Source organism: Rhinichthys klamathensis, unplaced genomic scaffold, assembly GCF_029890125.1.
Source record: "Rhinichthys klamathensis goyatoka isolate OS25496 unplaced genomic scaffold, OSU_Roscu_1.1 h1tg000035l_1, whole genome shotgun sequence".
NCBI lineage: Eukaryota > Metazoa > Chordata > Actinopteri > Cypriniformes > Leuciscidae > Rhinichthys > Rhinichthys klamathensis.
Window position 1 is genome coordinate 672501 of NW_026606583.1, and position 15000 is coordinate 687500.

The 15000-nt window shown below is 46.5% G+C and overlaps 11 non-coding genes across 11 annotated transcripts; all 11 read right to left on the reverse strand.

The window, feature by feature from the left end:
• Positions 1-2890: 2890 nt before the first annotated feature.
• trnal-uag (transfer RNA leucine (anticodon UAG)) lies at positions 2891-2972 on the reverse strand. The gene has a single exon. It is a non-coding gene; the product is annotated as a tRNA-Leu (tRNA).
• A 1287-nt stretch (positions 2973-4259) lies between these two features.
• trnal-uag (transfer RNA leucine (anticodon UAG)) lies at positions 4260-4341 on the reverse strand. The gene has a single exon. It is a non-coding gene; the product is annotated as a tRNA-Leu (tRNA).
• A 221-nt stretch (positions 4342-4562) lies between these two features.
• trnal-aag (transfer RNA leucine (anticodon AAG)) lies at positions 4563-4644 on the reverse strand. Its single transcript has one exon. It is a non-coding gene; the product is annotated as a tRNA-Leu (tRNA).
• A 1275-nt stretch (positions 4645-5919) lies between these two features.
• trnal-aag (transfer RNA leucine (anticodon AAG)) lies at positions 5920-6001 on the reverse strand. The gene has a single exon. It is a non-coding gene; the product is annotated as a tRNA-Leu (tRNA).
• Positions 6002-6965: 964 nt separating this feature from the next.
• On the reverse strand, positions 6966-7047 carry trnal-uag (transfer RNA leucine (anticodon UAG)). The gene has a single exon. It is a non-coding gene; the product is annotated as a tRNA-Leu (tRNA).
• Positions 7048-7268: 221 nt separating this feature from the next.
• On the reverse strand, positions 7269-7350 carry trnal-aag (transfer RNA leucine (anticodon AAG)). Its single transcript has one exon. It is a non-coding gene; the product is annotated as a tRNA-Leu (tRNA).
• A 1275-nt stretch (positions 7351-8625) lies between these two features.
• On the reverse strand, positions 8626-8707 carry trnal-aag (transfer RNA leucine (anticodon AAG)). The gene has a single exon. It is a non-coding gene; the product is annotated as a tRNA-Leu (tRNA).
• A 1609-nt stretch (positions 8708-10316) lies between these two features.
• On the reverse strand, positions 10317-10398 carry trnal-aag (transfer RNA leucine (anticodon AAG)). Its single transcript has one exon. It is a non-coding gene; the product is annotated as a tRNA-Leu (tRNA).
• Positions 10399-12061: 1663 nt separating this feature from the next.
• Positions 12062-12143, reverse strand: trnal-aag (transfer RNA leucine (anticodon AAG)). The gene has a single exon. It is a non-coding gene; the product is annotated as a tRNA-Leu (tRNA).
• A 789-nt stretch (positions 12144-12932) lies between these two features.
• On the reverse strand, positions 12933-13014 carry trnal-aag (transfer RNA leucine (anticodon AAG)). The gene has a single exon. It is a non-coding gene; the product is annotated as a tRNA-Leu (tRNA).
• Positions 13015-14793: 1779 nt separating this feature from the next.
• Positions 14794-14875, reverse strand: trnal-aag (transfer RNA leucine (anticodon AAG)). Its single transcript has one exon. It is a non-coding gene; the product is annotated as a tRNA-Leu (tRNA).
• Between the last annotated feature and the right edge of the window lie 125 nt (positions 14876-15000).

The following is a 15000-nucleotide window of genomic DNA, read 5'->3' on the forward strand; positions in this document are numbered from 1 at the left end:
GAAATATCACTAGGCTACATGTAACTTAAATCATTTAATTCCTTCATTATCAACACTGTCTAGAATAGCGATTTAAGTGTGAATTGTGACTTCTCTTTGTGTTAAATCAGCCTCAGACTCCAATAGCCGGTGGGGGGTTGGAGGGACAGTTCAGTGCTGTATCGAGCGCGCAGGACAATAGGCATAGGTGTTAATGTTCCTCTTTCATATGGAGAGCGAGGGAGACTAAATAAACTTGTTAAAAAGAGATTCAGCGCGAGAGAGGCAAAGAAAAACGCATGTTTTAATTTAATTATGTTGCTTTGGACAATTTTCGTTTTGTAGGCCTACTGTTTTAATTGTTTAATATAGCTGTCATTTCTTTGGCAATACAAATTTAAAATGTCGCAAGAATAAGATTAGCCTAGTGTTTCTTATTTTGCATCGCAAAAGAAATAAACTCTAAACCCGATGCAACCCTGTTTTAAATAAAAAAAACTGTCCCGACACTTTATTTAAACCTTGAAATGTTCGAACTTGGTTTCAAACTTAAGTAATTTTAGTGTTCTTTTACATTACACAATAATTTAGCAGACTAAAGACGAGCTTCTTCATTTTCATTTTCTGATGCAATCGGCTGACAATCTTCCTTCATCAGTTTTTGTCCTTTGTGCAGCGGCTGCGGTTCCAGGAATGTAGCAAATTTATGTTGTAATAATAATTAAACAAAACTCTTGACTTTAAATAAGTAAACAGTTATAAACAGTTAGCTATTTAAGCATCAAGAAGGTTAAACATAAACGCTGTAGGGCAACATCGGTTAACAACATGTATGCTACATTGAGATTCGATCCGAGTCGATTGAAGCTCCTCGAAGCTCGTGTTGTTGCGTTAACCACTGAGCTATCGTCTATACGTCTGTGACTGTTTTTATTGCAATGTTTTACTTTTTCATTATTTATTCAATTTCATTTCAGTAGCCTAATTTCAGTATTGTGATTATGAATTATTTTAACTACGTTTCACTTGTTGAATTCTTCTGCTACCAGCTTTCAAACGCTCTGAATCAGTGCGGTGCGGCAGCAGATTACGCATTAGAGAGAATAAACAAACACTTTTCAGAGTCTATGATTGTAGCGCCTCTTGGCGGTAAAAGGCAGCAAATACACCCCACATTTTACCGCCGCGGTGGAACGGCTGATGTGGGCGTTGTCATGGCTTGCCTCGACATTTGCGTTTGAATAGCGCGCGTCCTCCGTGGGCGTGTCAGATTAACGCGTAATGAAGTGTAATGAGCTGGGGAAAAAAAATCTGACAGCACTCTCTTTTCATACAGATTACATAAACTGAGAATATTTGTTTTTTATATAAATTACATCATTAAAAAGAAGAGAATTCAAGCTTCATAAAGAAAAACCTCTCGTGCCTGTATGACAAGTATTTGCAGAGTTAGAGTTAATTTTTCGGACGTGTTTCAGAATGGACTGCACTGACAGAGAGAAGGCAAAACTCGCATCATGTTTATTTTTCTTTATTTGACAAAAAGCACAAAACTTTGTTTTTATTGTGAGTATACAGAAAAATAATAGACAATTAACAGGATCGATTGATGTATAACACTTATATGTACGATCAAAATCAACAGAGTATTTTAAGTCTATTTTTCTGCTATGTGAAAAAAAAACGGCAAAACGCGCGGGCGCGTTTCTGGTCCCCAGAGGGTTAAACTCAAAATCATGAGGTAGCTGACAGATCACCAAAAAAATCTCAATGAGTCAAATTGGCTAACTCCATCAGTATAGACTAGACATTTGTTATTATTATGTTTAAATTCATTTTTGAAGTGACATTATTGCTGTCCCTGATTCAAGAGGGTGCAGATTTTCAGCCGCTTTTGCGCCTTAGACCCAGCGCCTTAGACCGCTCGGCCACGCTACCTTGTGAGGGCACCTTCCGTGGGACATTTTCGCCAATTTTTTCTTTTAATGTCTCTCTTCTCCACAGTTAAATCCGTCGAAATTCTACGTGCCTTGAAGGAGCACCTCGACAGGTGGAAAGGCCTCCTAAATACAGGGGGGACGCAGTTACACTCCTGGAGGCCCCCCTCCCTGCAGATTGCAATTCCATCTCTAATCAAACACACCTGAATTACCTAATCAAAGCCTTTGGGCCATCCTCCAAAATGGCAGCCAGCTGTGTCGCAGTTAAACTCAAAATCATGAGGTAGCTGTCAGATCACCAAAAAAATCTCAATGAGTCAAATTGGCTAACTCCATCAGTATAGACTAGACATTTGTTATTATTATGTTTAAATTCATTTTTGAAGTGACATTATTGCTGTCCCTGATTCAAGAGGGTGCAGATTTTCAGCCGCTTTTGCGCCTTAGACCCAGCGCCTTAGACCGCTCGGCCACGCTACCTTGTGAAGGCACCTTCCGTGGGCCATTTTCGCCAATTTTTTCTTTTAATGTCTCTCTTCTTCACAGTTAAATCCGTCGAAATTCTACGTGCCTTGAAGGAGCACCTCGACAGGTGGAAAGGCCTCCTAAATACAGGGGGGACGCAGTTACACTCCTGGAGGCCCCCCTCCCTGCATATTGCAATTCCATCTCTAATCAAACACACCTGAATTCCCTAATCAAAGCCTTTGGGCCATCCTCCAAAATGGCAGCCAGCTGTGTCGCAGTTAAACTCAAAATCATGAGGTAGCTGTCAGATCACCAAAAAAATCTCAATGAGTCAAATTGGCTAACTCCATCATTATAGACTAGACATTTGTTATTATTATGTTTAAATTCATTTTTGAAGTGACATTATTACCGTCCCTGATTCAAGAGGGTGCAGATTTTCAGCCGCTTTTGCGCCTTTTCGGAGCACTCTTAAGGTGTCTGGCCCTCTTTAAAATCACTGCTGGCAGCGGTGGGATTCGAACCCACGCCCATGAAGAGACTGGAGCCTAAATCCAGCGCCTTAGACCCCTCGGCCACGCTACCCTGATGTGGCTTGATTCGTGGGCCGTTTTCTGGCCATTTTTTTTTTCATAAATAGATTAAACGTTGGGTGCGGACCTTCATCGTCAGGCTCTGAAGCACGCCGAGTTCGGCCAAGGAAAGCAAAAGCGGCAGGGTTTGGAAGAGACCGGGAGCAAGCAGTGTCACTTCTCCAGTGTTTTCGCTTAGGCATAGCAGCCACGAGTGCCTTCTAAAATGCGTCTTGGCAGCGGTGGGATTCGAACCCACGCCCGAAAAGACTGGAGCCTTAATCCAGCGCCTTAGACCGCTCGGCCACGCTACCTTGTGAGGGCACCTTCCGTGGGCCATTTTCGCCAATTTTTTCTTTTAATGTCTCTCTTCTCCACAGTTAAATCCGTCGAAATTCTACGTGCCTTGAAGGAGCACCTCGACAGGTGGAAAGGCCTCCTAAATACAGGAGGGACGCAGTTACACTCCTGGAGGCCCCCTCCCTGCAGATTGCAATTCCATCTCTAATCAAACACACCTGAATTACCTAATCAAAGCCTTTGGGCCATCCTCCAAAATGGCAGCCAGCTGTGTCGCAGTTAAACTCAAAATCATGAGGTAGCTGACAGATCACCAAAAAAATCTCAATGAGTCAAATTGGCTAACTCCATCAGTATAGACTAGACATTTGTTATTATTATGTTTAAATTCATTTTTGAAGTGACATTATTGCTGTCCCTGATTCAAGAGGGTGCAGATTTTCAGCCGCTTTTGCGCCTTAGACCCAGCGCCTTAGACCCAGCGCCTTAGACCGCTCGGCCACGCTACCTTGTGAGGGCACCTTCCGTGGGCCATTTTCGCCAATTTTTTCTTTTAATGTCTCTCTTCTCCACAGTTAAATCCGTCGAAATTCTACGTGCCTTGAAGGAGCACCTCGACAGGTGGAAAGGCCTCCTAAATATAGGGGGGACGCAGTTACACTCCTGGAGGCCCCCCTCCCTGCAGATTGCAATTCCATCTCTAATCAAACACACCTGAATTACCTAATCAAAGCCTTTGGGCCATCCTCCAAAATGGCAGCCAGCTGTGTCGCAGTTAAACTCAAAATCATGAGGTAGCTGTCAGATCACCAAAAAAATCTCAATGAGTCAAATTGGCTAACTCCATCATTATAGACTAGACATTTGTTATTATTATGTTTAAATTCATTTTTGAAGTGACATTATTACCATCCCTGATTCAAGAGGGTGCAGATTTTCAGCCGCTTTTGCGCCTTTTCGGAGCACTCTTAAGGTGTCTGGCCCTCTTTAAAATCACTGCTGGCAGCGGTGGGATTCAAACCCACGCCCCCGAAGAGACTGGAGCCTAAATCCAGCGCCTTAGACCCCTCGGCCACGCTACCCTGACGTGGCTCGATTCGTGGGCCGTTTTCTGGCCATTTTTTTTTCATAAATAGATTAAACGTTGGGTGCGGACCTTCATCGTCAGGCTCTGAAGCACGCCGAGTTCGGCCAAGGAAAGCAAAAGCGGCAGGGTTTGGAAGAGACCGGGAGCAAGCAGTGTCACTTCTCCAGTGTTTTCGCTTAGGAATAGCAGCCACAAGTGCCTTCTAAGATGCTGTCTTGGCAGCGGTGGGATTCGAACCCACGCCCCCGAAGAGACTGGAGCCTTAATCCAGCGCCTTAGACCGCTCGGCCACGCTACCTTGTGAGGGCACCTTCCGTGGGACATTTTCGCCAATTTTTTCTTTTAATGTCTCTCTTCTCCACAGTTAAATCCGTCGAAATTCTACGTGCCTTGAAGGAGCACCTCGACAGGTGGAAAGGCCTCCTAAATACAGGAGGGACGCAGTTACACTCCTGGAGGCCCCCTCCCTGCAGATTGCAATTCCATCTCTAATCAAACACACCTGAATTACCTAATCAAAGCCTTTGGGCCATCCTCCAAAATGGCAGCCAGCTGTGTCGCAGTTAAACTCAAAATCATGAGGTAGCTGTCAGATCACCGAAAAAATCTAAATGAGTCAAATTGGCTAACTCCATCATTATAGACTACACATTTGTTATTATTATGTTTAAATTCATTTTTGAAGTGACATTATTGCTGTCCCTGATTCAAGAGGGTGCAGATTTCAGCCGCTTTTGCGCCTTAGACCCAGCGCCTTAGACCGCTCGGCCACGCTACCTTGTGAGGGCACCTTCCGTGGGCCATTTTCGCCAATTTTTTCTTTTAATGTCTCTCTTCTCCACAGTTAAATCCGTCGAAATTCTACGTGCCTTGAAGGAGCACCTCGACAGGTGGAAAGGCCTCCTAAATACAGGGGGGACGCAGTTACACTCCTGGAGGCCCCCCTCCCTGCAGATTGCAATTCCATCTCTAATCAAACACACCTGAATTACCTAATCAAAGCCTTTGGGCCATCCTCCAAAATGGCAGCCAGCTGTGTCGCAGTTAAACTCAAAATCATGAGGTAGCTGTCAGATCACCAAAAAAATCTCAATGAGTCAAATTGGCTAACTCCATCAGTATAGACTAGACATTTGTTATTATTATGTTTAAATTCATTTTTGAAGTGACATTATTGCTGTCCCTGATTCAAGAGGGTGCAGATTTTCAGCCGCTTTTGCGCCTTTTCGGAGCACATTTAAGGTGTCTGGCCCTCTTTAAAATCACTGCTGGCACCGGTGGGATTCGGACCCACGCCCCCGAAGAGACTGGAGCCTAAATCCAGCGTCTTAGACCCCTCGGCCACGCTACCCTGACGTGGCTCGATTCGTGGGCCGTTTTCTGGGCATTTTTTTTTTCATAAATAGATTAAACGTTGGGTGCGGACCTTCATCGTCAGGCTCTGAAGCACGCCGAGTTCGGCCAAGGAAAGCAAAAGCGGCAGGGTTTGGAAGAGACCGGGAGCAAGCAGTGTCACTTCTCCAGTGTTTTCGCTTAGGCATAGCAGCCACGAGTGCCTTCTAAAATGCTGTCTTGGCAGCGGTGGGATTCGAACCCACGCCCCCGGAAAGACTGGAGCCTTAATCCAGCGCCTTAGACCGCTCGGCCACGCTACCTTGTGAGGGCACCTTCCGTGGGCCATTTTCGCCAATTTTTTCTTTTAATGTCTCTCTTCTCCACAGTTAAATCCGACGAAATTCTACGTGCCTTGAAGGAGCACCTAATACAGGAGGGACGCAGTTACACTCCTGGAGGCCCCCTCCCTGCAGATTGCAATTCCATCTCTAATCAAACACACCTGAATTACCTAATCAAAGCCTTTGGGCCATCCTCCAAAATGGCAGCCAGCTGTGTCGCAGTTAAACTCAAAATCATGAGGTAGCTGACAGATCACCAAAAAAATCTCAATGAGTCAAATTGGCTAACTCCATCAGTATAGACTAGACATTTGTTATTATTATGTTTAAATTCATTTTTGAAGTGACATTATTGCTGTCCCTGATTCAAGAGGGTGCAGATTTTCAGCCGCTTTTGCGCCTTAGACCCAGCGCCTTAGACCCAGCGCCTTAGACCGCTCGGCCACGCTACCTTGTGAGGGCACCTTCCGTGGGCCATTTTCGCCAATTTTTTCTTTTAATGTCTCTCTTCTCCACAGTTAAATCCGTCGAAATTCTACGTGCCTTGAAGGAGCACCTCGACAGGTGGAAAGGCCTCCTAAATATAGGGGGGACGCAGTTACACTCCTGGAGGCCCCCCTCCCTGCAGATTGCAATTCCATCTCTAATCAAACACACCTGAATTACCTAATCAAAGCCTTTGGGCCATCCTCCAAAATGGCAGCCAGCTGTGTCGCAGTTAAACTCAAAATCATGAGGTAGCTGTCAGATCACCAAAAAAATCTCAATGAGTCAAATTGGCTAACTCCATCATTATAGACTAGACATTTGTTATTATTATGTTTAAATTCATTTTTGAAGTGACATTATTACCATCCCTGATTCAAGAGGGTGCAGATTTTCAGCCGCTTTTGCGCCTTTTCGGAGCACTCTTAAGGTGTCTGGCCCTCTTTAAAATCACTGCTGGCAGCGGTGGGATTCTAACCCACGCCCCCGAAGAGACTGGAGCCTAAATCCAGCGCCTTAGACCCCTCGGCCACGCTACCCTGACGTGGCTCGATTCGTGGGCCGTTTTCTGGCCATTTTTTTTTCATAAATAGATTAAACGTTGGGTGCGGACCTTCATCGTCAGGCTCTGAAGCACGCCGAGTTCGGCCAAGGAAAGCAAAAGCGGCAGGGTTTGGAAGAGACCGGGAGCAAGCAGTGTCACTTCTCCAGTGTTTTCGCTTAGGAATAGCAGCCACAAGTGCCTTCTAAGATGCTGTCTTGGCAGCGGTGGGATTCGAACCCACGCCCCCGAAGAGACTGGAGCCTTAATCCAGCGCCTTAGACCGCTCGGCCACGCTACCTTGTGAGGGCACCTTCCGTGGGACATTTTCGCCAATTTTTTCTTTTAATGTCTCTCTTCTCCACAGTTAAATCCGTCGAAATTCTACGTGCCTTGAAGGAGCACCTCGACAGGTGGAAAGGCCTCCTAAATACAGGGGGGACGCAGTTACACTCCTGGAGGCCCCCTCCCTGCAGATTGCGATTCCATCTCTAATCAAACACACCTGAATTACCTAATCAAAGCCTTTGGGCCATCCTCCAAAATGGCAGCCAGCTGTGTCGCAGTTAAACTCAAAATCATGAGGTAGCTGTCAGATCACCGAAAAAATCTAAATGAGTCAAATTGGCTAACTCCATCATTATAGACTAGACATTTGTTATTATTATGTTTAAATTCATTTTTGAAGTGACATTATTGCTGTCCCTGATTCAAGAGGGTGCAGATTTCAGCCGCTTTTGCGCCTTAGACCCAGCGCCTTAGACCGCTCGGCCACGCTACCTTGTGAGGGCACCTTCCGTGGGCCATTTTCGCCAATTTTTTCTTTTAATGTCTCTCTTCTCCACAGTTAAATCCGTCGAAATTCTACGTGCCTTGAAGGAGCACCTCGACAGGTGGAAAGGCCTCCTAAATACAGGGGGGACGCAGTTACACTCCTGGAGGCCCCCCTCCCTGCAGATTGCAATTCCATCTCTAATCAAACACACCTGAATTACCTAATCAAAGCCTTTGGGCCATCCTCCAAAATGGCAGCCAGCTGTGTCGCAGTTAAACTCAAAATCATGAGGTAGCTGTCAGATCACCAAAAAAATCTCAATGAGTCAAATTGGCTAACTCCATCAGTATAGACTAGACATTTGTTATTATTATGTTTAAATTCATTTTTGAAGTGACATTATTGCTGTCCCTGATTCAAGAGGGTGCAGATTTTCAGCCGCTTTTGCGCCTTTTCGGAGCACACTTAAGGTGTCTGGCCCTCTTTAAAATCACTGCTGGCACCGGTGGGATTCGGACCCACGCCCCCGAAGAGACTGGAGCCTAAATCCAGCGTCTTAGACCCCTCGGCCACGCTACCCTGACGTGGCTCGATTCGTGGGCCGTTTTCTGGGCATTTTTTTTTTCATAAATAGATTAAACGTTGGGTGCGGACCTTCATCGTCAGGCTCTGAAGCACGCCGAGTTCGGCCAAGGAAAGCAAAAGCGGCAGGGTTTGGAAGAGACCGGGAGCAAGCAGTGTCACTTCTCCAGTGTTTTCGCTTAGGAATAGCAGCCACGAGTGCCTTCTAAGATGCTGTCTTGGCAGCGGTGGGATTCGAACCCACGCCCCCGAAGAGACTGGAGCCTTAATCCAGCGCCTTAGACCGCTCGGCCACGCTACCTTGTGAGGTCACCTTCCGTGGGCCATTTTCGCCAATTTTTTCTTTTAACCCTTTCACGCGTACGATCACACCGGTGTGATCAGTCTTGGCTGGTCCCTGGAGCGTACGATCACACCGGTGTGATTAGAACGGTCAGTGCATCACGTGATCAACTGCTAAATTCAAACGTGCTTTCGCGCGTTGGCTGGCGCTGAGCCAGAGACGGACGCACTCAGTGCTGTCATATATCACAACTATTGAGTATTTTAAACCACATAATGTTTATTTTAGGTTTCAGACATTTAAATACACATAAGTACTAGCAAAACAGTGATTTTGAATTGGTAAAATAGACACTGATGTCTATGGAAACGGCTACAATAATCATTTCCATTATAATAACACAAAACGTTTTATTCATATCAGATACCCATTGTGTAAGTAGCTTTACATTTTACCCTATTCTTCTCCTAGTTCACCGGCCACTTACTTTCATGTATTTCGTGAGAAACAACAGATCCGATTCTCTGAACTGTGAAACAAACTAACATGGCGCCGCCCATCGCACATCCAGCTCAACTAACGCGATCGTTATAAAGACGTTTAAACAACAAAACACATCCACTTGCACATATTTGACAATCGGAATATCAGTGTTTCATGCTATAGCTAATACATGTGTGAATATTTTGAATAGAAAAGGAAAAAAGACATAAAAGCAGATCATCACTCATTCAGCTCTGTGTTGTGATTGCGCTGTGTCACGTGACAAGAAATGACGCGTCACCATGGAAACATTAAAGTGGCAGGTTCTAAATAACGGTCGCCTTGAAAAACTCACGCTGGGGGGTCAGTTAGAATATTTTAAACGTACGTGCGAAAGGGTTAATGTCTCTCTTCTCCACAGTTAAATCCGTCGAAATTCTACGTGCCTTGAAGGAGCACCTCGACAGGTGGAAAGGCCTCCTAAATACAGGGGGGACGCAGTTACACTCCTGGAGGCCCCCCTCCCTGCAGATTGCAATTCCATCTCTAATCAAACACACCTGAATTACCTAATCAAAGCCTTTGGGCCATCCTCCAAAATGGCAGCCAGCTGTGTCGCAGTTAAACTCAAAATCATGAGGTAGCTGTCAGATCACCAAAAAAATCTCAATGAGTCAAATTGGCTAACTCCATCAGTATAGACTAGACATTTGTTATTATTATGTTTAAATTCATTTTTGAAGTGACATTATTGCTGTCCCTGATTCAAGAGGGTGCAGATTTTCAGCCGCTTTTGCGCCTTTTCGGAGCACACTTAAGGTGTCTGGCCCTCTTTAAAATCACTGCTGGCACCGGTGGGATTCGGACCCACGCCCCCGAAGAGACTGGAGCCTAAATCCAGCGTCTTAGACCCCTCGGCCACGCTACCCTGACGTGGCTCGATTCGTGGGCCGTTTTCTGGGCATTTTTTTTTTCATAAATAGATTAAACGTTGGGTGCGGACCTTCATCGTCAGGCTCTGAAGCACGCCGAGTTCGGCCAAGGAAAGCAAAAGGGTTTGGAAGAGACCGGGAGCAAGCAGTGTCACTTCTCCAGTGTTTTCGCTTAGGCATAGCAGCCACGAGTGCCTTCTAAGATGCTGTCTTGGCAGCGGTGGGATTCGAACCCACACCCCCGAAGAGACTGGAGCCTTAATCCAGCGCCTTAGACCGCTCGGCCACGCTACCTTGGGAGGGCACCTTCCGTGGGCCATTTTCGCCAATTTTTTCTTTTAATGTCTCTCTTCTCCACAGTTAAATCCGTCGAAATTCTACGTGCCTTGAAGGAGCACCTCGACAGGTGGAAAGGCCTCCTAAATACAGGGGGGACGTAGTTACACTCCTGGAGGCCCCCCTCCCTGCAGATTGCAATTCCGTCTCTAATCAAACACACCTGAATTACCTAATCAAAGCCTTTGGGCCATCCTCCAAAATGGCAGCCAGCTGTGTCGCAGTTAAACTCAAAATCATGAGGTAGCTGTCAGATCACCAAAAAATTCTAAATGAGTCAAATTGGCTAACTCCATCATTATAGACTAGACATTTGTTATTATTATGTTTAAATACATTTTTGAAGTGACATTATTACTGTCCCTGATTCAAGAGGGTTCAGATTTTCAGCCGCTTTTGCGCCTTTTCGGAGCACTCTTAAGGTGTCTGGCCCTCTTTAAAATCACTGCTGGCAGCGGTGCGATTCGAACCCACGCCCCCGAAGAGACTGGATTCTAAATCCAGCGCCTTAGACCCCTCGGCCACGCTACCCTGACGTGGCTTGATACGTGGGCCGTTTTCTGGCCATTTTTTTTCCATAAATAGATTAAAGGTTGGGTGCGGACCTTCATCGCCAGGCTCTGAAGCACGCCGAGTTTGGCCAAGGAAAGCAAAAGCGGCAGGGTTTGGAAGAGTCCGGGAGCAAGCAGTGTCACTTCTCCAGTGTTTTCGCTTAGGCATAGCAGCCACGAGTGCCTTCTAAAATGCTGTCTTTGCAGCGGTGGGATTCGAACCCACGCCCCCGAAGAGACTGGAGCCTTAATCCAGCGCCTTAGACCGCTCGGCCACACTACCTTGTGAGGGCACCTTCCGTGGTCCATTTTCGCCAATTTTTTCTTTTAATGTCTCTCTTCTCCACAGTTAAATCCGTCGAAATTCTACGTGCCTTGAAGGAGCACCTCGACAGGTGGAAAGGCCTCCTAAATACAGGGGGGACGCAGTTACACTCCTGGAGGCCCCCCTCCCTGCAGATTGCAATTCCATCTCTAATCAAACACACCTGAATTACCTAATCAAAGCCTTTGGGCCATCCTCCAAAATGGCAGCCAGCTGTGTTAAACTCAAAATCATGAGGTAGCTGTCAGATCACCCAAAAAATCTCAATGAGTCAAATTGGCTAACTCCATCATTATAGACTAGACATTTGTTATTATTATGTTTAAATTCATTTTTGAAGTGACATTATTACCGTCCCTGATTCAAGAGGGTGCAGATTTTCAGCCGCTTTTGCGCCTTTTCGGAGCACTCTTAAGGTGTCTGGCCCTCTTTAAAATCACTGCTGGCAGCGGTGGGATTCGGACCCACGCCCCCGAAGAGACTGGAGCCTAAATCCAGCGCCTTGACCCCTCGGCCACGCTACCCTGACGTGGCTCGATACGTGGGCCGTTTTCTGGCCATTTTTTTTCCATAAATAGATTAAAGGTTGGGTGCGGACCTTCATCGCCAGGCTCTGAAGCACGCCGAGTTTGGCCAAGGAAAGCAAAAGCGGCAGGGTTTGGAAGAGTCCGGGAGCAAGCAGTGTCACTTCTCCAGTGTTTTCGCTTAGGCATAGCAGCCACGAGTGCCTTCTAAAATGCTGTCTTGGCAGCGGTGGGATTCGAACCCACGCCCCCGGAGAGACTGGAGCCTTAATCCAGCGCCTTAGACCGCTCGGCCACGCTACCTTGTGAGGGCACCTTCCGTGGGCCATTTTCGCCAATTTTTTCTTTTAATGTCTCTCTTCTCCACAGTTAAATCCGTCGAAATTCTACGTGCCTTGAAGGATCACCTCGACAGGTGGAAAGGCCTCCTAAATACAGGGGGGACGCAGTTACACTCCTGGAGGCCCCGCTCCCTGCAGATTGCAATTCCATCTCTAATCAAACACACCTGAATTACCTAATCAAAGCCTTTGGGCCATCCTCCAAAATGGCAGCCAGCTGTGTTAAACTCAAAATTATGAGGTAGCTGTCAGATCACCAAAAAAATCTAAATGAGTCAAATTGGCTAACTCCATCATTATAGACTAGACATTTGTTATTATTATGTTTAAATTCATTTTTGAAGTGACATTATTGCTGTCCCTGATTCAAGAGGGTGCAGATTTTCAGCCGCTTTTGCGCCTTTTCGGAGCACACTTAAGGTGTCTGGCCCTCTTTAAAATCACTGCTGGCACCAGTGGGATTCGGACCCACGCCCCCGAAGAGACTGGAGCCTAAATCCAGCGTCTTAGACCCCTCGCCCACGCTACCCTGACGTGGCTCGATTCGTGGGCCGTTTTCTGGGCATTTTTTTTTTCATAAATAGATTAAACGTTGGGTGCAGACCTTCATCGTCAGGCTCTGAAGCACGCCGAGTTCGGCCAAGGAAAGCAAAAGCGGCAGGGTTTGGAAGAGACCGGGAGCAAGCAGTGTCACTTCTCCAGTGTTTTCGCTTAGGCATAGCAGCCACGAGTGCCTTCTAAAATGCTGTCTTGGCAGCGGTGGGATTCGAACCCACGCCCCCGAAGAGACTGGAGCCTTAATCCAGCGCCTTAGACCGCTCGGCCACGCTACCTTGTGAGGGCACTTTCCGTGGGCCATTTTCGCCAATTTTTTCTTTTAATGTCTCTCTTCTCCACAGTTAAATCCGTCGAAATTCTACGTGCCTTGAAGGAGCACCTCGACAGGTGGAAAGGCCTCCTAAATACAGGGGGGACGCAGTTACACTCCTGGAGGCCCCCTCCCTGCAGATTGCAATTCCATCTCTAATCAAACACACCTGAATTACCTAATCAAAGCCTTTGGGCCATCCTCCAAAATGGCAGCCAGCTGTGTCGCAGTTAAACTCAAAATCATGAGGTAGCTGACAGATCACCAAAAAAATCTCAATGAGTCAAATTGGCTAACTCCATCAGTATAGACTAGACATTTGTTATTATTATGTTTAAATTCATTTTTGAAGTGACATTATTGCTGTCCCTGATTCAAGAGGGTGCAGATTTTCAGCCGCTTTTGCGCCTTAGACCCAGCGCCTTAGACCCAGCGCCTTAGACCGCTCGGCCACGCTACCTTGTGAGGGCACCTTCCGTGGGCCATTTTCGCCAATTTTTTCTTTAAATGTCTCTCTTCTCCACAGTTAAATCCGTCGAAATTCTACGTGCCTTGAAGGAGCACCTCGACAGGTGGAAAGGCCTCCTAAATATAGGGGGGACGCAGTTACACTCCTGGAGGCCCCCCTCCCTGCTGATTGCAATTCCATCTCTAATCAAACACACCTGAATTACCTAATCAAAGCCTTTGGGCCATCCTCCAAAATGGCAGCCAGCTGTGTCGCAGTTAAACTCAAAATCATGAGGTAGCTGTCAGATCACCAAAAAAATCTCAATGAGTCAAATTGGCTAACTCCATCAGTATAGACTAGACATTTGTTATTATTATGTTTAAATTCATTTTTGAAGTGACATTATTGCTGTCCCTGATTCAAGAGGGTGCAGATTTTCAGCCGCTTTTGCGCCTTAGACCCAGCGCCTTAGACCCAGCGCCTTAGACCGCTCGGCCACGCTACATTATGAGGGCACCTTCCGTGGGCCATTTTCGCCAATTTTTTCTTTTAATGTCTCTCTTCTCCACAGTTAAATCCGTCGAAATTCTACGTGCCTTGAAGGAGCACCTCGACAGGTGGAAAGGCCTCCTAAATATAGGGGGGACGCAGTTACACTCCTGGAGGCCCCCCTCCCTGCAGATTGCAATTCCATCTCTAATCAAACACATCTGAATTACCTAATAAAAGCCTTTGGGCCATCCTCCAAAATGGCAGCCAGCTGTGTCGCAGTTAAACTCAAAATCATGAGGTAGCTGTCAGATCACCAAAAAAATCTCAATGAGTCAAATTGGCTAACTCCATCATTATAGACTAGACATTTGTTATTATTATGTTTAAATTCATTTTTGAAGTGACATTATTACCGTCCCTGATTCAAGAGGGTGCAGATTTTCAGCCGCTTTTGCGCCTTTTCGGAGCACTCTTAAGGTGTCTGGCCCTCTTTAAAATCACTGCTGGCAGCGGTGGGATTCAAACCCACACCCCCGAAGAGACTGGAGCCTAAATCCAGCGCCTTAGACCCCTCGGCCACGCTACCCTGACGTGTCTTGATTCGTGGGCCGTTTTCTGGCCATTTTTTTTTCATAAATAGATTAAACGTTGGGTGCGGACCTTCATCGTCAGGCTCTGAAGCACGCCGAGTTCGGCCAAGGAAAGCGGCAGGGTTTGGAAGAGACCGGGAGCAAGCAGTGTCACTTCTCCAGTGTTTTCGCTTAGGAATAGCAGCCACGAGTGCCTTCTAAGATGCTGTCTTGGCAGCGGTGGGATTCGAACCCACGCCCCCGAAGAGACTGGAGCCTTAATCCAGCGCCTTAGACCGCTCGGCCACGCTACCTTGTGAGGGCACCTTCCGTGGGACATTTTCGCCAATTTTTTCTTTTAATGTCTCTCTTCTCCACAGTTAAATCCGTCGAAATTCTACGTGCCTTGAAGGAGCACCTCGACAGGTGGAAAGGCCTC